At 39.9% G+C, this 25,259-nt stretch overlaps 1 long non-coding RNA gene across 1 annotated transcript; it reads left to right on the top strand.

Moving 5' to 3' along the window:
- Positions 1 to 282: 282 nt before the first annotated feature.
- On the top strand, positions 283 to 21,590 carry LOC130684230 (uncharacterized). Its single transcript, XR_008998420.1, has 3 exons — positions 283 to 461; positions 19,069 to 19,189; positions 21,276 to 21,590. It is a non-coding gene; the product is annotated as an uncharacterized LOC130684230 (long non-coding RNA).
- The last annotated feature ends 3,669 nt before the right edge of the window (positions 21,591 to 25,259 follow it).

The following is a 25,259-nucleotide window of genomic DNA, read 5'->3' as shown; positions in this document are numbered from 1 at the left end:
GAAGGAAATGTCTGTTTCCTCTGACCTAATACAACCTGTTCTTACAGGTAGCTATCTCACCTGAGATCCTTCTAGACTAGGAGCATTCATGACTTCTTTTGGCAGTCAATTAGGGTTTTTAACATCCTCCTATTTCCAGGAGTTCTTTCTTATATCTAACCTAAATATCTCCCAACCAGAAGCTTAAACATGTTTTGAACAAGGTGGAGAACAACTAGTCAGGACAAGCCTTTAAGTTTTAAAACTAACTTGATTCTCTTTAGGCAGAATAATTCCATTTGGCGCTTTTCCATCGTAGGGCCTAACTTAGAGCCCCTTAATCAAGCCCCACACCATCAGCCCAGGTGTCAGGCAGAGCAGTGTGGAGGGGCCCAGGACATTTGCTCTCCCTCCATGTGGAAAGGCTCATAAACCTTCCGGAGCATCTGGTGGTGTTGGCAGGACTACAAAAGGCCAAGAAAGTGAGACTGGTCCTTGGCCCCTTCCTAATAACATCTCCTGTTTACAGGGACTTTATTGTGTGCCAGGCGCTTGAGTTATTTCCTTTGATCCTTGGAAATATTTCATGAGTAGCCACTATCAATATCCCACTTTTACAGGTGAGGAAACTGACTGACAAATTCAGTCACTTTTCCAGAGCCACTGCCGAGCGAGTGATGACCCCAGACCTTCTGACTGGAGAGCCAATATGCTGAACCGCACATTTTCCCTTTTCCTCCCAGCTCCCTGCTGACATTAGGGCTCTGGTGCTGCCCCTACCTGGACCCTCTCAAAACCTCTACCTTCTGTTATAAATTCCTGATTTATTCTTCCTGCCCCAACCTGTATTTCTCCTCCTGTGAATATTTGAATAGAGTTCAAATAAGCTGATGCAGATGTGTATGATGGGAGACAAACCTTTTATATTTGTTTGCAAAAGTCACATTTCCTCTGTTTCCATGTCTTTTGTTTATATGCAAGTTTGGTCCTACCTGGATTTGTAAAGGTTGGGCCTCTAAAATGCCTGCAAATTGTATTCTCTGATTATCTGTTGGTTCTTTTGTTCATCCATTCACTCATTTATTCTTCAAAAGAGGCATCTCAAGTTGATGTTTATGGAGCATCTATTGTGTTCTAGGTTTGGGAAATACAAAAACAAAAGGTGTGATTTTTTATTTAAAGTATTTCACAGTCTAGTAAGAAGATGAATGAGCAAACAGATGATTACAATGTCTATAAATATTCTGCTGTAAGGTGGGTAGGAAACTGTGGAACTCATAGCAGGGGCACTTAACCCAACCTGGGCAGGTAGGTAAGTTTCCCCGCAGGGAACTTTCCCAGAAGGTGATATCTGAGCTGAGGAAGGAAGTGTAGTAATGACCTAAGTAAAGACAAGCAGGGGGTGACTATTCTGAACTAGAATTACTGCATTTTCTAGGCTTTATCTAAATAGGATTATATAGTATGTACTTGCTTTCACTCAGCATTATTATTTTGAGATTTATCTGTATTGCATTGATCAATATCCTTTTTATTCCGTTTTTAAAAATATTTTGTGGATATACCACTATTTGGTTCTCTGTTTACCTCTTGATGGACATTTGGGTTATTTCCAGTTATTGGCTTTATTACAAATAAAGATGCTGGTAATATGCACAAGTCTTTGTATGGGTATAGGCTTTCATTTCTACTGGGTGAATATCTAAGAGTGGAATGGCTGGGTAGTATGTTGAGTATATGTTTAACTTTAAGAAACTAATGAACTGTTTACCAAAATGGTTGAATCATTTCACATCACCACTAGCAGTGTATGAGAGGTCCAGTTTCCCCACATCCTCACTCATATTTGGTATGTTCAGTCCTTTTAATCTGAGACAGCCTAGTGGATTTGTAGTAGTATCTCACTGTGGTTTTCCCTGGTTACTAACACTGTTGAACAGCTTTTCTTATGCTTATTTGCAAACCATATATCTTTCTTTGGTATTGTGTCTGTTCAAATTCTATGTCTCTTTTTTTATTAGGGTGTTTGTTCTCTTAACAGCTTTCAGAGTTCTTTATATATTCTGAACACAAGTCCTTCATCAGATACGTGATTTGTAAATGTTTCTCCTGGGCTGTGGCTCGTCTTTGATTTTTTCTTAACACTGTCTTTGAAGAACATCTAATGACTCTTCATTTTGGGGACAACAAATGCCCACACCCTGGCTTCAGTCTGAGACCCCTCTGAATATCCAGAGTCCCCATGGAATGGGCGCCCACCTCTTTTGCAAATGCACTGTGGTCTGCTTCTCCAGCTGCTCAGTCTGCTTCCCCACCTCCTCATGGCTCTCATTCCAGTGTGTCCCTCTGAGTCAGTTTCTAGGATCCAAGCCTAGAGCAGGACCCATGACCAATTTTGCTTACTTTAAATCCTTACTCTCTGAATGAATCCTACTCTATCCATATGCACAAAATGTACAGTGAAGCACATCTTTGTCTCTAGTTACAATTTCTGGAAATGAAGTCCATCTCAAGAATATTGTTAACCTTCTACTCTCTCATTTCCTTAAAGAATCCATACATTCCTTTCTCAGAGGATCCACTGAACAGCTTGTCCCTCTGCTTGCTTTTCATGTGGCCCTAGCTGTAATGTCTCTACCCTCCGACCCAGTCTCTACCCTGCTAGCTTATTGTTACCTCCCTCTTCACTGGCCATTTAGATATTAAGTAGGGAGATCTGCACTCTGGTGTCTTACAGCTGGCTTGTACAAATGACAAATGGACTGTGATACATAACAATTCAATTTGAGTCACCTGAATTTTGTGGCAGTTATACAGGGGAGTGGCTCACACAACTGTTTTATGGGGTAGAGCACAGACTGGGGTTGTCTGAACCTGTATTTTCCCAACACTTTACTTAAGACAGAAAATTGCACTAAGGAACAAAGGATGAAGAGGCTGATGGAAATTATACTAATATTGCACCAAGGCACCTATTGGCACCAGCATTTGAATGACTTGCTGTCTTTGTGTTTAAGATTAATGCCCTCCCTCCCCAAACACTTTTTTGAAGCGAAGTCTGATTTCCCTCTTTTAGTTTTCTTTTCCCCACAGTTTGTCTTTCCTCATTCAAGTGTTTGGATAGTAAATTTACCTTCACAAGTGTTTGTGCTCCCAGCTATACGTATCAATTTCTAAAAACCTAAATGAAGAACAGTTTAGCATCAGTGAAATGTCAGGAAAATGCCCAGAAGGCACCAATGCAATACTGGAGTTTCAAATTTTGAGACTGGAATTAGGCCACTAAATCAGTTTTCCTGCCTATGTCAGAGACCATAGGGATATGTCCTAGTTCTTTATAAAAAAGGCATCTGTACTTTAACTCAGTGTAACTCACTGGTCTGTGTGGGGACCTGTGGGAAACCTTTGGATTTGAAACTAATTGAATCTGCATTGAAATGGCCTTTTCCTTTCTTTATTAAATATCTGATTTGCTCAACATCCTTTTTCTTTGGCTCGCTTCATTATTTTTTTTTAGCCACAGAAATTGGTTAGTTTCCAAGGTTAAGAGAGAAGAAAGAAAAAGAGAAGTAAAAATGGGGACTGAATCACACTGTTTGTTAGATCATGGGTATAGCTCTCTCCTCCATGCTGGAAAGGACGCACCTCCTCGGGGTGGGGGAGAGGTGAGGCAGTTGTCAATACAGAGCATTAATATAATGTTTCCAATGCCATAGTTGAAGCAAAAAACATCCTCTCTACTTGAAAAGTGAGGAAGGATGACAGCATACGCTGGGCCAGTTATTATCATTCAGACACATACCATAAAAACCCGGCCCCTGATTGCAGGTTGAGTTTGCTCATGACCACGTTTCTTTTCCAAGGCTTGACAGATTGTCATTTTCTAACCATGTCCTTATTAGCATGCTGCCTGCCCCCTCTACCTACTCCGGCACACCTGCTGTGGTAGTGATTGTTTTGTGTATGTAGGTAGCAATGCTTTCAGAGATTAAGGGCACATTGTGAGCAGATAGAAACTAGTGGATTTATCAGTGATTGTACACATTCCTGTCATCTTTTGGACAATAACAGAAAGATCTCTCTTGGGAAAGTCATGTTTTCCTTTGGGAATTGGGGGTTAAGAAAGTATTTACAACTGTGCCTAAATCCCCTTTCCCACTCCCCCATCCCTTTAAAAAAAAAATTCATAATGCATTTCATAGCCAGAAAAATGGTAAAAGATTAATTTTTTAGATTCTATAAATAAAAGTGAAACACTTTTTTCCAAGTTGATTTACTGAGATTATACCTAGCAAATCTAAGAGGAGTCTTACTGGACTGCAGATTCAGACTTTTCATGTATGTCCCTTCTAATCCTTATACATCTGGGAAGAGTTAAAGTTGCAGTAGCCTATTAAGGATTAATGTAATTTGTTCATTGGAGAGTTTAGGAGAAAAATTACTTATTTTAAACCTTGAAAAATTATTTGGTCTACACTAAAACTCACAGATGGTGGAAAAGCTTGTTTCTAAGGCCTGGATCAGTGCAAGCAGCCCGGCAGAAGGAAACCTTTAGTTTGACTGAACTTTTAAGACTAAAAAATACGTAGCCTAGGGCTTAAAGGGAAAGGGGTCCTATCTTCTCTTTCCCAACTGATACTCTTTGCAGCTCGGGTTAATTTGACTTCAGGCATATTCAACTGTTGCTGATTTTGTTTTGAATTTCTGGCTACAGAACTTTCCAGAAGACAGACCAGATCTCACTTTGGGTGCAATATAGGCTGCTGTGTGTTGGCACTGGTTCACTCCCTGACACATCTCAGGCATGATGTAATTACATTTCTACCTTATGTGTGAGTAGGAGAGACGCTTCCCTTCTCTGACACATTTATCTGCTGGCACTTGGACATTTCCTATTTGGAAAACATAGGAGCAAGTAAATAAATGTTAGGCAAGGAGCAACCAAAGACATGGAAATCTACTCGAAGCTAAAAATCATAAAATGGGGAGACAGTGTCATCAACCAGTCACAGGACCTCATCACACTCAGGAAGGGAGGAAGAGCAAAGAGAAAGAAAGTAATTTCACTTTATATACACAATCTTGGTTCAGTTGGAGACTGATTCAACTGTTAACATTCTTTGTATTATGTTATCAGCATATAAGAAATGTCGGCATTGTTCTGCTGCTCAGAACACCATTTAGGAAAACAAGAGCTGGGGCCTATTGTTGGTAGTAATGATCTTGAAGACTGTGGGGGCATATGTATGTTTATAGACTTAACTCTGACCCAGAAACTGTCCCCAGCATAGATTATAATTGTGCAAATAATCCCTCTTTTCCTCTCTGGCACAGCTAATGTGAGTTCTCTATGTGCATTTTGTGACCTTAGTAGATTAATCTCAACATTGGTTGTATAAAAGAATTTTGCATCTAATACATGCATATGACAATAAATAAATTGAGAGTTATGTCCTAAGTGACTATAAAAGAGCATTTTAATTGTAGAGTTGGAAATTTAAAAATGATGCACGTTAACATCTAAATTTACCCACTGCAACTGGAACTCCTGTTCTGCATTGTTAAATGCATTGTGTCTGTAGAGCGAGGATCCCAGGATACTTAGGGAAGGTGGTAGGGATATGGGGAAGAGCATTTATTGCCCTAATCAATGGTGACAGGTCATAACAAAAGTGAGAAGAGAGGCTCTCTTCTCTCAATGATGAGTCATGGCTATAATTAACAAAAGTTAATTTCCCATGGAAAATGGAAAGTGGGTTTGTTCAATTTTTGTACTGTTGAACAATCACCTAAAATTTGGGCCACTCAGTACACACATACACAATGAACTTGTCAGTCTATTAATGTAATTCTTGAAAAGCTCAGTTTATACTCCTCTTGTGTGTATAGAAACTAAGAATATCACTCACAGATCCCTCATTTGGGAGTCCAGTTCTGTTTCTACCTCCGAAGTCTCTTGTCTCAGGGAAATCCCTTAACACTCTGTGGTCCCCGGATTGCTCACCTGTAAGATGCAAAATATTGTGGGAGCAAAGCTGGAAAATCGCCTTGAGGGCAGGGATGTTCTGGACTGGGACACTTTATACTGGTTTCCGGGGAGCTAATTTCTGGAGGCCATTAGTCAGTTTCTAAACAAATTCTTCTGACTTAAAGGTTTGAACTGTGTATTGGTAAGAACTGTTTGAATAATTGGCTTGAATGAGTTTAATTGGTTATAAGTTTTTTGTTACTGCCTGTGCCTGAGTTCCTGCAGGAATGGTTTAAATGTTGGATGTATCTGAATGGCACAGGCTGTACAAGTGTGCATTCTGTATCTGTGGTTTGGTTTCGTTCTCCCTGGTGCTCTGAGTGTCCTGTGACAATGGGAGCTTACCACCACCATGAAAGCACCAGATGTCCGCCAGTTTCCCTAAAAAAGAGATGCAGGATGGCCTGCAGTGGACCTGTCAGCACTGGGGAGTTGCAAGTGCCTCTCTCCTAAGCAGGATCTGCTGCCAGTTAGGACCAGCCTTCCCTGAAGCTCATCACCCTGAGTAGTCACGGCATTCCACCCTCTCAGTTCTTCCTCCTCACCTAAGCAGGGGCTTCAGTGCAGATTTACAGGTGATAGGAACAAAGCTGGAGAGGATGCAGCTGAGCCATTGGCAGCAACCGGCACGTGGAGAGTCGCTGGTAACCAAGAGCCTGGTGCCAGGGCCAAAGCCACCTCAGTTGACTGCTACGAATTTAGCTTGAGGCCAACCCAGTATACCAATTTGACAAGTGTTAGGCTTCACTATTCCTCCAGAATTCTTTTTCTGTGCCATACCGTTTTATGATCACACAACGTTCATCATTGGGAAATCTCAAAATATGTTATAAGCAATAACAGTATTTGATGGGTAGAGAAACTGCAGATGTAGTTATGTAGTTTAATGACCTGCAGCTTTTTGCTTTTTACATATGGAGGAGTTCCAAAAGGTTAAGTTAATTGCTGTAGTCCTCTAGCAAGTCACCGTAGAAGTCAGAAATCAGATAGCTCCTCTGAATGGGTAGTGGACAGTTTCTTTTCTGTTTTAAGAAACACAAACAAAGGCAGTTCATATCACTGAAGTTTGGTCATCTGTGGAAAATAACTTTTAATGTGTTATTTGGAATGAAGCACAGAGGATGTCTGCCTTCCTTATCCTACCATGAAGCCCAGAGGGCCCCTTGATAGCAAAGAGTCTAGTGGAGCATGTTTTGTTTCTTGCCTGTCTTGCTGATAGGAATTTTAGGATTACATACTTAGGATACGTAGTATGAGAACACACATATCTAATTATCAATAACTACAATGACAGGAGAAGCTTCTCTCTTTCAGGGGTTCTTAAGTTTTTTTTGTGTTGTGACTGCTTTAGCAGTCTGGTGAAGCCTGTCACTTCTCAGAATAATGTTTTAAATGCACAATATAAAATACAAATAATTCAAAGAAAACATGTTACTTTGAAATACAGTTACAAAAATGGTTTAAAAATTATGACAAAGCAGTATGTGTTGCTTCTTATTTACACATGAAATAACAGAATCTAATGGCTGGCCTAACAATCATCATAAATCCAAAATAATGACATATATAGTATTTCAATATATTTGCAAAAACTGCGATGCACAATAAAAATATCAGCAAATTCTGTCTGTGACAGAGTTATAGGTGCTGCTGATTCTCCTGTGGTTTGGCACCTGCATTTATATTTTATTTCTATCCCATTCACCATCCTTTCTGGATAATCTTCCTCCAAGTCAGGTGCTCAGTGCTTCTGAGTGATATAAACTGTTGAACTAGGTGTAATCTTTAGTGACAATGCTGTAGCCTTTACTTGGATATATTGTGTATATTTACATATAGTCTACAGGGAGATAGCACTATTTAATCCAAAGGAATCCAGTAACAGTGATGGATTTTGGGGTTCTTTGCACCTGGGTAGATGGGTAAAGGGGTACTTTTGGTTGTTAGTGATAACTTTTAGTCATCTTGTGGTTGAGTTTCTTTTGCCTATTCTTACACCAGTTGTAGGTTTTATTTGGCAAACGGGAGCATTTTTTATTTTTCAGTCTGCTCCTGGTTCTACTTGTGCCGGCAGTAACATTTTCCGTAGGGGCAGGCAAACACTCCTTCAAGCTGAACATCTCATTTGCAGCGCTGTCATTTGAGGTGATCGTCCTTTGTAGTTTGTATAGGAATGATTTCATTCATAAGAGTGAACAGATGGGTTAATAAAGCTGTCTGAAGTTGTAACCTGGCTCACAAGCCATTTCAGGGACATCCATCATGGTGTCATGATGCTGTACGCTGAACTACCAATAATATATTAGATTATAAGCACCTTGAAAACCAGGGTTAATCCTCACCCAAACCAGGCCCTTACCAACAACACAAAGTAGAGAGGTAAGCTTTATTTCTAGGCTTTAAGAGGAAAAGGTGGTTAAGTATATGTTGCTGTCATGCAGCACAAAGAAAATATTTCAGCTGTGACAATAAATTGATGCCATAAAAAGAACTAAAATCAGTTTTTGTGCTATTTTATTCTAAGTGTGTTTTCTTTATTCCTAACTTCTCTAACTGTAAAAGGGCTTTGTCATCTTGAGAGAAAGGATCACATAAATGCAAACACACTTTTAAAGAGTTGACACTCTCTGAGCTTTAGGTAGAGGGATTCTTTCAAATTCGTTGTTTTAATTATGTTCCCAAGCTCTCCTCCTTTTTTGTAGTGAGCTTGGGTTTTTTAATGCTTCACTGCAGTATGCACTGAGATTTGTTTTGAAGCCACAAAAGAAGGGAAAATAAAGAAGACAGTGGGGAAGGGTACTGTTTTGCTGGAACTCTACTAGGTTTAACCATCAGAGTACACGTGGAACACACCAATGTTGCTTGATAGTATAAAGCAATGGCTTTCAGCCCTGGCCACATGTTAGAATAACTTGGGAAATTTTTAAAACACACCAATTAACTCCAAACCTCTCAGGGTAGTGCTCTGTCTTTGGTATGTATTGAAGGCACTCAAGATGATTCTAATGTGCAGCCAGTGTTGAGAATCATTGGTAAAAAGGATGTGAAAACCAGTCCATGAACTCAGATGGGCAAGAAACGGAGCTCAAATTATGTTTTTTATTCCTGACCTCAATTTTGGCATTAACCTCATTCTTTCTTAGGGTTTATTTAACTCTATAGTTCAAAGTTCTAACATAGTGTAAAATGTGGGGGATCAGAGGAACTTCTTTATTTGTAGATCATCTGTTCACTGAGGTTACTATTGAGTGTCTATAATCCCATTAGAATGGCACTTTGGGTCTAAGGGTGTGACATGCTTGGAGCACTGGCATCTTTCTGTGGTGTGTGTCTCCCTGGTACTGGGATTAGGGCTGAGGGGGCACCACAAAACTCAGTATCACGTAAATAATATTTTAATGCAAAATTCAAAAATTCTAAATTAATGCAAAAATTCCATGATGAACAATACATGTTAATTTTAAAGAAAGGCAGGATCTGTACACTTTCCATCACCAGCCCCTCTCCTTCCTCCTTGTGGGAAATACAGCCTCTCTAGCAACACTGCAATTTCTTCCTTCCTGTTCCTTCCTGTTCCTTCCTTCCCCTTCCTTCCTGAGGAAAATCACATTTAATCCAAGAAAAATCCTTTTGCCTTCATGTTTGCATATTTGGCTTACATATTTAATCTATTCAGGGGTATTTTCTCTCATCCCTGTGCCCAACATGGGTTTAGGCTTTTGGAAGCAAAATATATGAAGAAAAATGTTTAGCAGGCAACTTTCAATTTTTTTTTCAATTTGCCACACCTCTCTTTGTCACTGAGCACAGAATTTACTACTTGAGGTGTGTGTGTGTGTGTGTGTGTGTGTGTGTGTGTGTGTGTATGGTATATGTATATGTGTGTGAGTGTATATGTATAGGAAGGAATAGCATACCTAAACTCTCCTTCCTTCCTTCCTCTTTCTTTATTCGTTCTTCCTTTCTCTCTCTCTCTCTCTCTCTCTCTTTCTTTTCTCTCTTCTAAATAAGGGCAAATTGGTGGGGAACACAAAACATTTTTATTATTTCTCCAAAACTCAGATCCTTGTCATTATCAAAATGCCCTGTCCCCTACCCCAAGTATTATTTTTGAGAATGGCTTATATAGGTTCCTATAAAAAAAAAGTTCAACTCAGCAGTACATCTCCAACACCCCAGAAGTATCCATGGTATTTGCTGCCCCTTAGGTGCTATGATTTGCACGAGAAGAACGCTCAATGTTCCTACTCCAGATTTTGCTGTTTGAGGAATTTAAAAAGACTGCATCGCTGTCTCCAGAGCCCTTTGTAGCGACAAGTCCTCCGTCTATCTCTCAGAAGAGCTTCATGGTCTAGGAAGAGCAAATATCTTGTAATCAATATTTTCTACCTCTGTATTTTGGGTTTTCTTGAATACAACCTTCCTCTTCTTCTGGCCACACATAAGAGCCACATAGGAATTCACACAGGCAAGTTGAGTCCTCTCAAAATGCCCCTGGACAGGAGTGTCTGAACATCAGCAGTTCATCTGTCTTGGCTTTAAGCTTTATTCCTCTTCTCTCACACTCAGCAAATTCCTCAGTAAACCTTGTCAACTCTATCTCAGGATGTATCCAGAATCCTTTCAAGTTTTCACCAGCTCTCCTGTCACCACCTTGGTCCTAATCAGCATGATCTTCCTTCTGGATAACTTCAGGCCTTCCAAACTGATTGTGGGCAGGAAATGCTAATGCTTTTTTTTTTTTTTTTAAATAATTATTTTTTTATTGAAGGGTAGTTGACGCACAGTATTACATTACATTAGTTTCAAGTGTACAACACAGTGGTAGAACATTTATATACATAATTCTAGGTTCCAGCTATCACCCTACCAAGCTGTTACAATATCTTGACTATATTCCTTATGCTATACATTACATCCCGGTTACTTATTTATTTTACCATTGGAAGTCTGTCCTTTTTTTTTTTTTTTTGTGAGGGCATCTCTCATATTTATTGATCAAATGGTTGTTAACGACAATAAAATTCTGTATAGGGGAGTCAATGCTCAATGCACAATCATTAATCCACCCCAAGCCTAATTTTCGTCAGTCTCCAATCTTCTGAGGCATAACAAACAAGTTCTTACATGTAGAACAAATTCTTACATAATGAATAAGTTACATAGTGAACAGTACAAGGGCAGTCATCACAGAAACTTTCGGTTTTGCTCATGCATTATGAACTCTAAACAGTCAGTTCAAATATGAATACTCATTTGGTTTTTATACTTGATTTATATGTGGATACCACATTTCTCTCTTTATTATTATTATTTTTAATAAAATGCTGAAGTGGTAGGTAGATACAAGATAAAGGTAGAAAACATAGTTTAGTGTTGTAAGAGAGCAAATATAGATGATCAGGTGTGTGCCTGTAGACTATGTGTTAATCCAAGCTAGACAAGGGCAATAAAACATCCACGTATGCAGAAGATTTCTCTCAGAACAGGGGGGGTGAGGTTCTAAGCCTCACCTCTGTTGATCCCCAATTTCTCACCTGATGGCCCCCCTGCGACTGTGCCTGTCTTAGGTTGTTCCTCCCTTGAGGAATCTTACCCGTCTCTGGCGAACCAGTCATCTTCCGGGGCCATACAGGGAAATGTAAAGTTGGTAAGTGAGAGAGAAGCCTTATTGTTTGAAAAGGTTAGCTTTTTACTTCTTTGCATATTTATGCCCTGTGGCTTCTATGCCGAGCATTTGTCTTGAGGTATCTTTACCACTTGGAGGAGTTATGATATTCGGTAAATTTGATATGAGGCACGAATTCTATTTAAGGGTTGTAATTAGGAAGGAAGAAGAAAAGCTATAGAAGTAGCAGATGGAAGAAAACATGGGAAGATTGATTATTTCTTTGACATATCTTCTTGTAGAGTAACTTCAGCATGTATAGGTTTTAAGCTACTACTTAAATTGCGCACACACATTAACATAATAGGAGTATAGTTACATAACCAAAGCATATCTGTAATTACCAGCCATCTCCAGTGAAACAAAGAAAACCATTAAGGCACCTTAGGCATTTGTGAAAACTTATCTATGATATGGTGGATATTGTCCAACTGAACTTGAACAGTCTGAGAGAAATCAGACAAATTAAAACAACCCATTCCTGGGGACTGTTCACATGCCATATGTTCTTTTAACAGTAAATAGTCTGTAGTTGTAAGAGTTTGGAGCGCTACAATTTGCACTTCTCCAAATTCTTGGTTGAGTTCCAACAGTATAGATCCAGTCAAATTTGTTGTTTTACTGTATGCACAGGCCAGCTTAGATATCTCCTTCCTCATTCCCACGGCAAGTCCAGGAACGGGTGGGATGAGTGCATCTACAGCTGTAGCAGTGCGTGGATCTTTGTTGGGGTTTTTTGATGATCATCTTCTGGCATGAGTCTTCCAGAGAGTGCAGATGTTGGAAGTTCTTTTTCATATCGTATCTTAGTTCATTTTCGGGGTAGCCCAATTAGGCTTTGATCCTCTGTATAAACACAAACAGACCCTTTGCCTACACTTTTATATGCCCTTTATACCCTTGTGTAGAACTCGTTGGAGGTTACCACACAGGAACTGACCTTTTTTTTTTTTTTTTTTGCTTTGTTTTTGGTATCACTAATCTACACTTACATGACGAATATTATGTTTACTAGGCTCTCCCCTATACCAGGTCTCCCCTATAAACCCCTTTACAGTCACTGTCCATCAGCATAGCAAAATGTTGTAGAATCACTACTTGCCTTCTCTGTGTTGTACAGCCTTCCCTTTTCTCCTACCCCCCCATGCATGTTAATCTTAATACCCCCCTACTTCTCCCCCCCTTATCCCTCCCTACCCACCCATCCTCCCCAGTCCCTTTCCCTTTGGTACCTGTTAGTCCATTCTTGAGTTCTGTGATTCTGCTGCTGTTTTGTTCCTTCAGTTTTTCCTTTGTTCTTATATTCCACAGATAAGTGAAATCATTTGGTATTTCTCTTTCTCCGCTTGGCTTGTTTCACTGAGCATAATACCCTCCAGCTCCATCCATCTTGCTGCAAATGATTGGATTTGCCCTTTTCTTATGGCTGAGTAGTATTCCATTGTGTATATGTACCACATCTTCTTTATCCATTCATCTATTGATGGACATTTAGGTTGCTTCCAATTCTTGGCTATTGTAAATAGTGCTGCAATAAACATAGGGGTGCATCTGTCTTTCTCAAACTTGATTGCTGCATTCTTAGGGTAAATTCCTAGGAGTGCAATTCCTGGGTCAAATGGTAAGTCTGTTTTGAGCATTTTGATGTACCTCCATACTGCTTTCCACAATGGTTGAACTAACTTACATTCCCACCAGCAGTGTAGGAGGGTTCCCCTTTCTCCACAGCCTCGCCAACATTTGTTGTTGTTTGTCTTTTGGATGGCAGCCATCCTTACTGGTGTGAGGTGATACCTCATTGTAGTTTTAATTTGCATTTCTCTGATAATTAGCGATGTGGAGCATCTTTTCATGTGTCTGTTGGCCATCTGTATTTCTTTTTTGGAGAACTGTCTGTTTATTTCTTCTGCCCATTTTTTAATTGGGTTATTTGTTTTTTGTTTGTTGAGGCGTGTGAGCTCCTTATATATTCTGGACGTCAAGCCTTTATCGGATGTGTCATTTTCAAATATATTCTCCCATACTGTAGGGTTCCTTCTTGTTCTATTGATGGTGTCTTTTGCTTTACAGAAGCTTTTCAGCTTAATATAATCCCACTTACTCATTTTTGCTGTTGTTTTCCTTGCCCGGGGAGATATGTTCAAGAAGAGGTCACTCATGTTTATGTCTAAGAGGTTTTCGCCTATGTTTTCTTCCAAGAGTTTAATGGTTTCATGGCTTACATTCAGGTCTTTGATCCATTTTGAGTTTACTTTTGTATATGGGGTTAGACAATGGTCCAGTTTCATTCTCGTACATGTAGCTTTCCAGTTTTGCCAGCACCACCTGTTGAAGAGACTGTCATTTCGCCATTGTATGTCCATGGCTCCTTTATCAAATATTAATTGACCATATATGTCTGGGTTAATGTCTGGATTCTCTAGTCTGTTCCATTGGTCTGTGGCTCTGCTCTTGTGCCAGTACCAAATTGTCTTGATTACTACGGCTTTATAGTAGAGCTTGAAGTTGGGGAGTGAGATCCCCCCTACTTTATTCTTCTTTCTCAGGATTGCTTTGGCTATTCGGGGTCTTTGGTGTTTCCATATGAATTTTTGAATTATTTGTTCCAGTTCATTGAAGAATGTTGCTGGTAGTTTCATAGGGATTGCATCAAATCTGTATATTGCTTTGGGCAGGATGGCCATTTTGACGATATTAATTCTTCCTAGCCACGAGCATGGGATGAGTTTCCATCTGTTAGTGTCCCCTTTAATTTATCTTAAGAGTGACTTGTAGTTTTCAGAGTATAAGTCTTTCACTTCTTTGGTTAGGTTTATTCCTAGGTATTTTATTTTTTTTGATGCAATTGTGAATGGAGTTGTTTTCCTGATTTCTCTTTCTGTTGGTTCATTGTTAGTATATAGGAAAGCCACAGATTTCTGTGTGTTGATTTTGTATCCTGCAACTTTGCTATATTCCGATATCAGATCTAGTAGTTTTGGGGTGGAGTCTTTAGGGTTTTTTATGTACAGTATCATGTCATCTGCAAATAGTGACAGTTTAACTTCTTCTTTACCAATCTGGATTCCTTGTATTTCTTTATTTTGTCTGATTGCCGTGGCTAGGACCTTCAGTACTATGTTAAATTACAGTGGAGAGAGTGGGCATCCCTGTCTAGTTCCCAATCTCAGAGGAAATGCTTTCAGCTTCTCGCTGTTCAATATAATGTTGGCTGTGGGTTTATCATAGATGGCCTTTATTATGTTGAGGTACTTGCCCTCTATTCCCATTTTGCTGAGAGTTTTTAACATGAATGGATGTTGAACTTTGTCAAATGCTTTTTCAGCATCTATGGAGATGATCATGTGGTTTTTGTCTTTCTTTTTGTTGATGTGGTGGATGATGTTGATGGAGTTTCGAATGTTGTACCATCCTTGCATCCCTGGGATGAATCCCACTTGGTCATGGTGTATGATCCTTTTGATGTATTCTTGAATTCGGTTTGCTAATATTTTGTTGAGTATTTTTGCATCTACGTTCATCAGGGATATTGGTCTGTAGTTTTCTTTTTTGGTGGGGTCTTTGCCTGGTTTTGGTATTAGGGTGATGTTAGCTTCATAGAATGAGTTTGGGAGTATCCCCTCCTCCTCTATTTTTTGGAAAACTTTAAGGAGAATGGGTATTATGTCTTCCCTGTATGTGTGATAAAATTCCGAGGTAAATCCATCTGGCCCGGGGGTTTTGTTCTTTGGTAGTTTTTTGATTACCGCTTCAATTTCGTTGCTGGTAATTGGTCTGTTTAGATTTTCTGTTTCTTCCTGGGTCAATCTTGGAAGGTTATATTTTTCTAGGAAGTTGTCCATTTCTCCTAGGTTTCCCAGCTTGTTAGCATATAGGTTTTCATAGTATTCTCTAATAATTCTTTGCATTTCCGTGGGGTCCGTCGTGATTTTTCCTTTCTCGTTTCTGATACTGTTGATTTGTGTTGACTCTCTTTTCCTCTTAATAAGTCTGGCTAGAGGCTTATCTATTTTGTTTATTTTCTCGAAGATCCAGCTCTTGGTTTCATTGATTTTTGCTATTGTTTTATTCTTCTCAATTTTATTTATTTCTTCTCTGATCTTTATTATGTCCCTCCTTCTGCTGACCTTAGGCCTCATCTGTTCTTCTTTTTCCAATTTCGATAATTGTGACATTAGACCATTCATTTGGGATTGCTCTTCCTTTTTTAAATATGCTTGGATTGCTATATACTTTCCTCTTAAGATTGCTTTTGCTGTGTCCCACAGAAGTTGGGGCTTAGTGTTGTTGTTGTCATTTGTTTCCATATATTGCTGGATCTCCATTTTGATTTGGTCATTGATCCATTGATTATTTAGGAGCGTGTTGTTAAGCCTCCATGTGTTTGTGAGCCTCTTTACTTTCTTTGTACAGTTTATTTCTAGTTTTATGCATTTGTGGTCTGAAAAGTTGGTTGGTAGGATTTCAATCTTTTGGAGTTTTCTGAGGCTCTTTTTGTGGCCTAGTATGTGGTCTATTCTGGAGAATGTTCCATGTGCACTTGAGAAGAATGTATATCCCGCTGCTTTTGGATGTAGAGTTCTATAGATGTCTATTAGGTCCATCTGCTCTACTGTGTTGTTCAGTGCTTCCGTGTCCTTACTTATTTTCTGCCCAGTGGATCTATCCTTTGGGGTGAGTGGTGTGTTGAAGTCTCCTAGAATGAATGCATTGCAGTCTATATCCCCCTTTAGTTCTGTTAGTATTTGTTTCACATATGCTGGTGCTCCTGTGTTGGGTGCATATATATTTAGAATGGTTATATCCTCTTGTTTGACTGAGCCCTTTATCATTATGTAGTGTCCTTCTTTATCTCTTGTTACTTTCTTTGTTTTGAAGTCTATTTTGTCTGATATTAGTACTGCAACCCCTGCTTTCTTCTCACTGTTGTTTGCTTGAAATATGTTTTTCCATCCCTTGACTTTTAGTCTGTACATGTCTTTGGGTTTGAGGTGAGTTTCTTGTAAGCAGCATATAGATGGGTCTTGCTTTTTTATCCATTCTGTTACTCTGTGTCTTTTGATTGGTGCATTCAACCCATTAACATTTAGGGTGACTATTGAAAGATATGTACTTATTGCCATTGCAGGCTTTAAATTCGTGGTTACCAAAGGTTCAAGGTTAGCCTCTTTAGTATCTTACTGCCTAACTTAGCTCGCTTATTGAGCTGTTATATACACTATCTGGAGATTCTTTTCTTCTCTCCCTTCTTGTTCCTCCTCCTCGATTCTTCATATGTTAGGTGTTTTGTGCTGTGCTCTTTCTAGGAGTGCTCCCATCTAGAGCAGTCCCTGTAAGATGTTCTGTAGAGGTGGTTTGTGGGAAGCAAATTCCCTCAGCTTTTGTTTGTCTGGGAATTGTTTAATCCCACCGTCATATTTGAATGATAGTCGTGCTGGATACAGTATCCTTGGTTCAAGGCCCTTCTGTTTCATTGTATTAAATATATCATGCCATTCTCTTCTGGCCTGTAGGGTTTCTGTGGAGAAATCTGACGTTAGCCTGATGGGTTTCCCTTTATAGGTGACCTTTTTCTCTCTAGCTGCCTTTAACACTCTTTCCTTGTCCTTGATCTTTGCCATTTTAATTATTATGTGTCTTGGTGTTGCCCTTCCTGGATCCTTTCTGTTGGGGGTTCTGTGTATTTCCGTGGTCTGTTCGATTACTTCCTCCCCCAGTGTGGGGAAGTTTTCAGCAATTATTTCTTCTAAGATACTTTCCATCTCTTTTCCTCTCTCTTCTTCTTCTGGGACCCCTATAATACGGATATTGTTCCTTTTGGATTGGTCACACAGTTCTCTTAATATTGTTTCATTCCTGGAGATCCTTTTGTCTCTCTCTATGTCAGCTTCTATGCGTTCCTGTTCTCTGATTTCAATTCCATCAATGGCCTCTTGCATTCTATCCATTCTGCTTATAAACCCTTCCAGAGTTTGTTTCATTTCTGCGATCTCCTTTCTGGCATCTGTGATCTCCTTCCGGACTTCATCCCATTTCTCTTGTGTATTTCTCTGCATCTCTGTCAGCATGTTTATGATTCTTATTTTGAATTCTTTTTCAGGGAGACTGGTTAGGTCTGTCTCCTTCTCTGGTGTTGTCTCTGTGATCTTTGTCTGCCTGTAGCTTTGCCTTTTCATGGTGATAGGAATAGTCTGCAGAACTGGGACGAGTGACGGCTGGAAGGACTTCCTTTCTTGCTGGTTTGTGGCCCTCCTCTCCTGGGAGAACAGCGGCCTCTAGTGGCTTGTGCTGCGCAGCTGCGCGCAGACAGGGTTTCTGCTTCCTGCCCGGCTGCTATGGAGTTAATCTCTGCTGTTGCTGTGGGCGTGGCCTGGCTCGGGCAGCTACTGCAAAATGGTGGAGTCGCGTTGGAGCGGGAGCAGCTGGGAGGCTATTTATCTCCGTAAGGGGCCTCCCTGCTCCCTGCAGCCCAGGGGTTAGGGTGCCCAGAGATCCCGGATTCCCTACCTCTGGATTAAGTGACCCGCCCTGCCCCTTTAAGACTTCCAAAAAGCACCCGGCAAAACAAAACAACGCCCACCAAAAAAAAAGAAAAAAAATTTTTTTAATTAAAAAAAAAAAAAAGTTTTTAATTAAAAAAAAAAAGGTGGTCGTTCGTTTTTCTTTATTCGTGCGTTTTTCTTTATTCAGGCCTCTGCTCACCAGTCTTTCTGCCCTGTTTCCCTAGTATTGGGGTCCCTATCCCTTTAAGACTTCCAAAAAGCGCTCGCCAAAACAAAACAGCAAAAAAGCAAAAAAAAAAAAATGGTCGCGCGCTTTTCTTATGCCCTCTGTCGCCCAGCCTCCAGTGCCTGCTCACTGTTCTTGCTGCCCTGTTTTCCTAGTATCGAGCGCCCTGCACTCTGGCTCGGATGGCTGGGGCTGGGTGTTCGGCAGTCCTGGGCTCCGTCTCCCTCCTGCTCTGCCTGCTCTTCTCCCGCCGGGAGCTGGGGGGAGGGGCGCTCGGCTCCCGCGGGGCCGGGGCTTGTATCTTACCCCCTTCGCGAGGCGCTGGGTTCTCTCAGGTGTGGATGTGGTCTGGATATTGTCCTGTGTCCTCTGGTCTTTATTCTAGGAAGGGTTGTCTTTGTTATATTTTCATAGATATATGTTGTTTTGGGAGGAGATTTCCGCTGCTCTACTCACACCGCCATCTTCTGCTGTAGTTAATGCTTATTTATATGCATACTCTTCCTTTTTCTTTTGCATACTGCTTGTTTGCATTTCCCATACCTGTGACAACTAGGTGGAGCTGTTTGACTGGTTCTCACCATGGGAAGAAGGGACAAGCCTCTTTCCTCAGGTGGAAGAATGTGTGCCCTGCTCACAGTCTTGCTTTTCCCTCTTTTTCCAGATGAATGGAGAAAAGAATCCTGAGGACTTGGGGGAGAGCAGGGACACAAGACGGCAAAGGCCTGGTGCCCTGAATCACTGCATGGATCAGAATCATCACATCGACCTGCACTGGACTTCATGTAAGTAAGAAATACAATTATTGGCCACCCCATTTAATATTTAACTCCTATTTTTCCTCTCTGCTTTATTTTCTTCATAACACTTATCACTATCTAATACTATGTGTTATTGATGTACTTTATTCTCTATCAAAGAAACTAATCTTATTCTAAATACCTAGTCTGCTTTTTTATCAAATAGGGAATGGGAACCCTGTGGTTATTCATACCCCTGCTTTTTAAATCATCTCTAATAAGCTCAGCAGAACTTGTGAAAGATCTCATTAAGGAACTGTCTACTAACTCTTCTGATTTTGTCTTACTGTTTTGTCTTCATTACTTTTCACTAAGATTTAAAAGAAAAAACATATACTGTTTTATATCTACTTTGTCCCAATTTTTTTTTTAGGTAAAGCAAGTTTTAGATGAAGATTTTATCTATATATCTCCTAACGCCAGCACAATTTGTGCACATAGATATTTTTGAAAAGAAGTTCAATAAATGTAATCAAAACATTTAATAAATCCCACATTCTATTTATGTTGGGAGGCTTATAGTATTTTTTTTATAAAAGCATCTTTTCAAATGAATGTAATATTGATTTATGTCAGTGTAGGTTGCTTTAGTCTGAACATTTTGGGGTGTATTCAGGACAGGGGAGGGAAAAAAAAGAATAAAGCAAATCCACTTTAAAAGGAAGTCATAGTTTCATATGGATGGTGCTTCTCGTCTCCCCCTTGTTCCAAGTCTTAGTCTGGTGACTTTCATCTTGATCTAAGGAGATCTGCAAATTGTGGGAGGGCCTCTGTTCTCATCTCTATTCGTCCAGCAACTGAATGGAGGAAGGGTAACTCATTCCTTATATGAGGGGTTGGGTTAGCTCGGTGGTTCTCAAGGTTCGATTCAGCTTAAGTGACCTGAAAAATTAAAAAAAATACTGATTGCTTGGGCCCTCCTCCTAGAAATTCTCATTCATTTTATTTAAACAAAATGAATTGTTTTATTTAAAAAAGTATTTTTTTTTGCAACTGGGGCATGGGGCCCAAGTACTAATATATTTTTAAGAAGCTTTGCACGTGGTTTCCTGTGCAGCCAAAGTCAAGACCATCGATCTCGTTAAGGTCTCTCCTGGCATTTACATTCTGTCACTGGATGGATAATTTAGGTCTTTCTAACTGTAGAAGACCGTTAGAAGCTGTAGTATTGCTTGGATACCGCTTGGAGTATTACATGCTGCCACTAGATGGCGCAGGTAATTCTTGCGATGCAGGAGTTTCTAGTTGGGATTTTTGCTTTCCCTGCGCAATATACTTGAGACACCTAGTTTAGGAAGCCTTGTGGGGACATGACACTTTAGTTCCTTTCCCTGAGCTAGAGGCCCAGAAGGTGCACCTGTTCTGCTTGACAACTTGGTAGAGACTCATTAAATAACGTTCTACCTTCTGAAGGGAGAAAGTGAACCCCTGCCTAAATACCAGCTCACATTTTTATTATTTCCAGCAGGTGTGCACTCCTTTCCTCTTCTCTGTATTGATCTCTCTCTTTTCTTATGTTGGTGGCCTCTCTTTTCCTTTCTTTCTCCCTTTTCCTTGGTTTCTACCTCTAACCACTATTTATAAGCTGGTCATAATAACTAATGCCTTAAATTTTATTTTGGTACCTTTGTGGTTGATAAAAATTTCAGGACTCTCCAAATGATTCAGACACAGTATTCTTAGAAGGGCGAACATATTCAGGTTACACGGAGAAGAAAATTCGTATTCAGGGGATTTCTTCTGTAACAGCTGCGGCAACACTAGCCAAATCCAGGAAGAAAGAAAGACGTTTCTGTGCCCTATCAGGGAAGAACAGTCAAACTCCTCTCCTTTTACAACACGATTCGGCTTAGGGCCAGAGAGCAGGAAGTACATATAAGTAGGGGTTTTGCACAATAATAGGGTGTGCTTCTCTGCTGCTTTTCATTTGGGAGATCTCAAAGCGCACGCGCTGCTTTTTTCTGTTTTCTGTGTAGCTGCCTCTTTTCCCTGGGCTGTCAAAACAGGAAGATGTGTTGTGATTTTTTTTTTTACCCAAAGAGAGTGCATTCCTTCCCTGGCTTTGTTCCAGCCCAGCTGCTCATCCTTCAGGGAGATGTTGGTGCCAGAATATACCTCTGTGCTTTCTTCTTCCCTGAGTGACATACACTGATGGGTCACTGCCTGTAACAGCCGAGTAGAGCGTGGTGTGTGTCCACCCGTGAAGATCCCTGGTTGTTTACTCTTGTCTCGTTACCATCTGGCAGCATCAGATACCAATCTTCATTAAAAACAAAACAACCAACCAACCAAAAAAATAAAAACACCCCAAAACAATGCAAAAAATTTAAAAAATCAAGAAAAAGTCTCTCTTTAAATTAATAGTTAACATTTATTGAGTGCTTACTGTATAACAGGTCCTATTTTAAACCCTTGTCTTATAACCTATTATTTAATCCTCCTGACAATGTCATGGCCCAGGTTCTATTACTATACCCATTTTACAGATGAGGAAACTGAGTAAAAGCAGGAGTAAGAAAAATCCTCAGTGCCATACAGCTAATAAGTACCTGAGTCAAGCTCTGGGCCTGCAGTCTGACACTAGACACTATGAGCTCTTAACCCTACATCCAGATTGTAAAGGTCACATATTGGAGTCCCACATAAATAAAGGATCTCCAATTGGATAGTTGTTAGGAAAGGGTGTATTTCTTGTTAATGTAACTGTATTTGCTTTGATAAAAGATTGAGCAGATGCTCCAAACCCAGTTCTTCCCCATTCTGGAGGACCTAAGCACATCCTACTATACCCACTTCTTATTTGTTAGGCAATCAAGAGGAAGCAAACTTCTTTCTTAATTGTGATTGGCATTGTTCAGTGTGTCTACACAATCTGAAGTAAGTTTAGGGGACAAGAAACTGGGAGGATGACCCTTGTTTGTTTTGTGCTGACTCACTTCTGCATTACCAAGGGGCCAGAGATAAGGACCAATATATGTAAAACCAACAGACGGCATTTGGGAGTTTTCCCCACTAGTCATACACTAACTTCTTTATGTCAACAGAAGTCTAGAAAAAAGATACAACCGTTCTGCCAAGGAGAGTGTATTTTTAGTGTTTTTCATGTGATTCTGGGCATGAAGAGAGCAGACAGGAGTAGTTCTCTGAATGAGCTTCGTCCAGGGGCATAGAGAAGTATGGTGAATGGGAAATCTACAAGGAATAACCTCATATAATCTTTAGGGCTTTGAAATGTCTTCAATCGATCGACATATCATGAAGAAACTAACCACTGCAAAGAGAAAAAAGAATACAGCCCTTGCTAGAGAAGAATGATAATCTCAGTAGAAGGACCTACGGGTCAGCATCAGGGTGCAGACATCCATGGAGTTGATGAAGTGAGACTCAGTATTCAAGACTCATGACTTCATAAGCAGAGCTCAAAGCTTAGACATAAGCTCATACCACAATGCTGGTTAAACCTAATGGGACGAGGGCATTATGGTTGTGCCTAAAGCAACATAGAAAGGCTTTCAGAGAGGGTATTACCCAGAGTCACACTGGTTGAGTTTCAATACCAATTCCTTAGTAAGGATGGACTTTAGACCGAATTCAAAACTGACTAATATCTTTTAGTTTTGGGCATATATAATACCTTGTATATTTTTTCATTTGCATGTTGTAGTTTTGGTGATTTTCAACACATTTATTCACTTCGGTATGATTCTCTAGGTAAATAATTTCTCAGTTTTATTCTAATGTGAGTCATTATACCATGAATTATGCTGAGTTTCAGATTCATAATCAGTTACCTCCTGACATTACCTAGTGGTCCATAGGCAGCTCAGACTGAACATTATCAAAACTAAATGAGTCCGTCTTTCCCCTAGACCTCTTCATTCTCCTGGAAACTGTATTTCAGAGAACGACAAAACCGACTACCTGGTTGCTCAAATCTGAAACGTGGTGGGTATCACCTAACACTACTCTCTCACCTCATCTAGTTCATAGTTTCTGTCTCCTATGCTTCTTAAATCTACCTTCTTACACAGTGCTTTTAAGTTCATGATCTTGTGACTTCTCATTGATATTATCGTCTATCTCCTCTTTGGCCACATTCTTATGTATCCTCTTTGGTTCAGTGATTTTTCTAAAATGCATATGGGATTATGTTACTTCTCTGCTTAAACCACTTCAGAAGTTCCATAGAGATTTTGGGATAAAGTAAGCTTAGTACCTTAATACCTAAAGCACTTGAGGATTTGACCCCTGCCCCCTCTCTACCTTCATACCTCTACTTCACCCTTTGCATGTAGATCCTCAGATGGGTTGCTATGTCACATCTTTCTGTCTTTACACATGCTGTTCTGTTAGCTCCTATTCATCCCTCAAAACTCAGCTTATGCCACTTCCTCCAGAAAGCATATAAATGGTACATCTCAGCTGTATAGTTAAGACTTTGATTTTACTTTGCTTCTCCAGTATTTCTCCATCTCCTTTCTTTACCATTGCTTTAGTGTCAGGTTTTCTTCTTATCAGTTATTTATTAAAATACTGACTTTTTTTCTACCATTTCTTTTATTGATCTCTTTTCTTTACCTTTCTGCATAGATTAATATATGCCCATTGACACCAAGTTTTGTTCTACTCTTTTCTGTGTGTCTACTTTATTTCTCTACATATTTGCCCTATGACATTTTGTGAAAGGAAATATTTCATAAAGGAATTTTAGTCTCATTTTATAAATGACACTAACCTAAGGAAAACCCAGGAACAAATGCATTGAACTTTTCTGCCTAATTCCTTTAACTTAGTCTTCTTGCTATAATAATACTGTTCTCAGCAGTTAAAGGTTCGGCTGCATCAAAGATGAATATACTTTATTGGTGCATAATCTTTAAAGAGAGTCTTATGGTCTCTAAACCAGAGACCAGCACAGGGATGGGTCAGAAGTCCAGAGTGTGCTCATGTGTGTATGACTTATGGCAAGGGAAAGGTTTCTATTTGTCAGCGATAAGACAGGTAGGCAAAGAGCAGCCCCATTCATAAATTTGGTCTGGGTCAGATCCAATTCATAGGTATTCAACCAGCACAAGTGTGAGTTGCAATTGTTCGTGGCCTTGAACTGCCCCACCTTGGATCCTGGGAAATCTGTGTGGCTTTGTTCAGCAGTGACTGCCTGAAGGGACTATATAAATCAGGAGCTTCCATCCCAACATTTTATTGTCAAGGTAATGGCAAAGAAAAATGATGGCAGTTATTCTATTTACACAGTTAGGCTTTTTTTTTCTCTTTCTCATTGATGTTTCTTCCAGTTTTCTTTTCTTTTTTTTTTTGTATCTGACTAACAGGAGCATAGAGTATTTTTCTAGAGGAATATATGATATAAAACAGCATATAGTTCTTAGAAGGATGTCTTAGACTATTTTATTTGATGAAATTCATTATGGCTATGGTACATTTTGAACTGGTCAACCAAATGGCTATCCAAAATGCGGGTGTTATATTTTTGGTAATTGTAAGCCATCTTTTATACTTTCATACCATGATTATGTATCAGACCCAGAGCATTATATATGCTCTCCATGTGATTGCAGTTTGTTCATTTGCTGCTATAAAAAGTGTGATTAGTGATTGGTAACCTCCGATGTCTATGCGGTGAAAGTCTAAATGCCATCAACATGGGTCTGTGCACTCACGGGTCATTTCCTCAGATGTAGGTGTTGAATAGTTGAGGGGAAACTTTGCAGATCTCCAAGTTCTCTCTCTATGTAGCTCACTCCTCTCTGATAGTTCATACTGAGAACTCTAGCTGCTGTTTTCTTCCCAGATGCTCAGCAGCATGTCCTCAAGGTCAGGGGCTCTGCTACACTCCACCTCAGTCCCTTTTCCCTGAGTCAAAGCCTGAGAAGCCAAGGCAGCAGGCTGGGGTAATCACAGGGCTCGCTTCATTTGTCTCCAGTCTAAATCCTGCCAAAATGGGACCTCTGATTTTGATTGCTTGTCTCCTTAGTTTTGAAAAGCAGTTGTTTCATATATACTGTTGGTGGGCTTTTCTTTTTCGGTTGTTTCATAT

The sequence above is a fragment of the Manis pentadactyla genome, chromosome 6 (genome assembly GCF_030020395.1).
Source record: "Manis pentadactyla isolate mManPen7 chromosome 6, mManPen7.hap1, whole genome shotgun sequence".
Taxonomy (NCBI): domain Eukaryota; kingdom Metazoa; phylum Chordata; class Mammalia; order Pholidota; family Manidae; genus Manis; species Manis pentadactyla.
The sequence above is the reverse complement of the archived record's forward strand: the minus strand, read 5'-3'. Positions and strand labels throughout refer to the sequence as shown.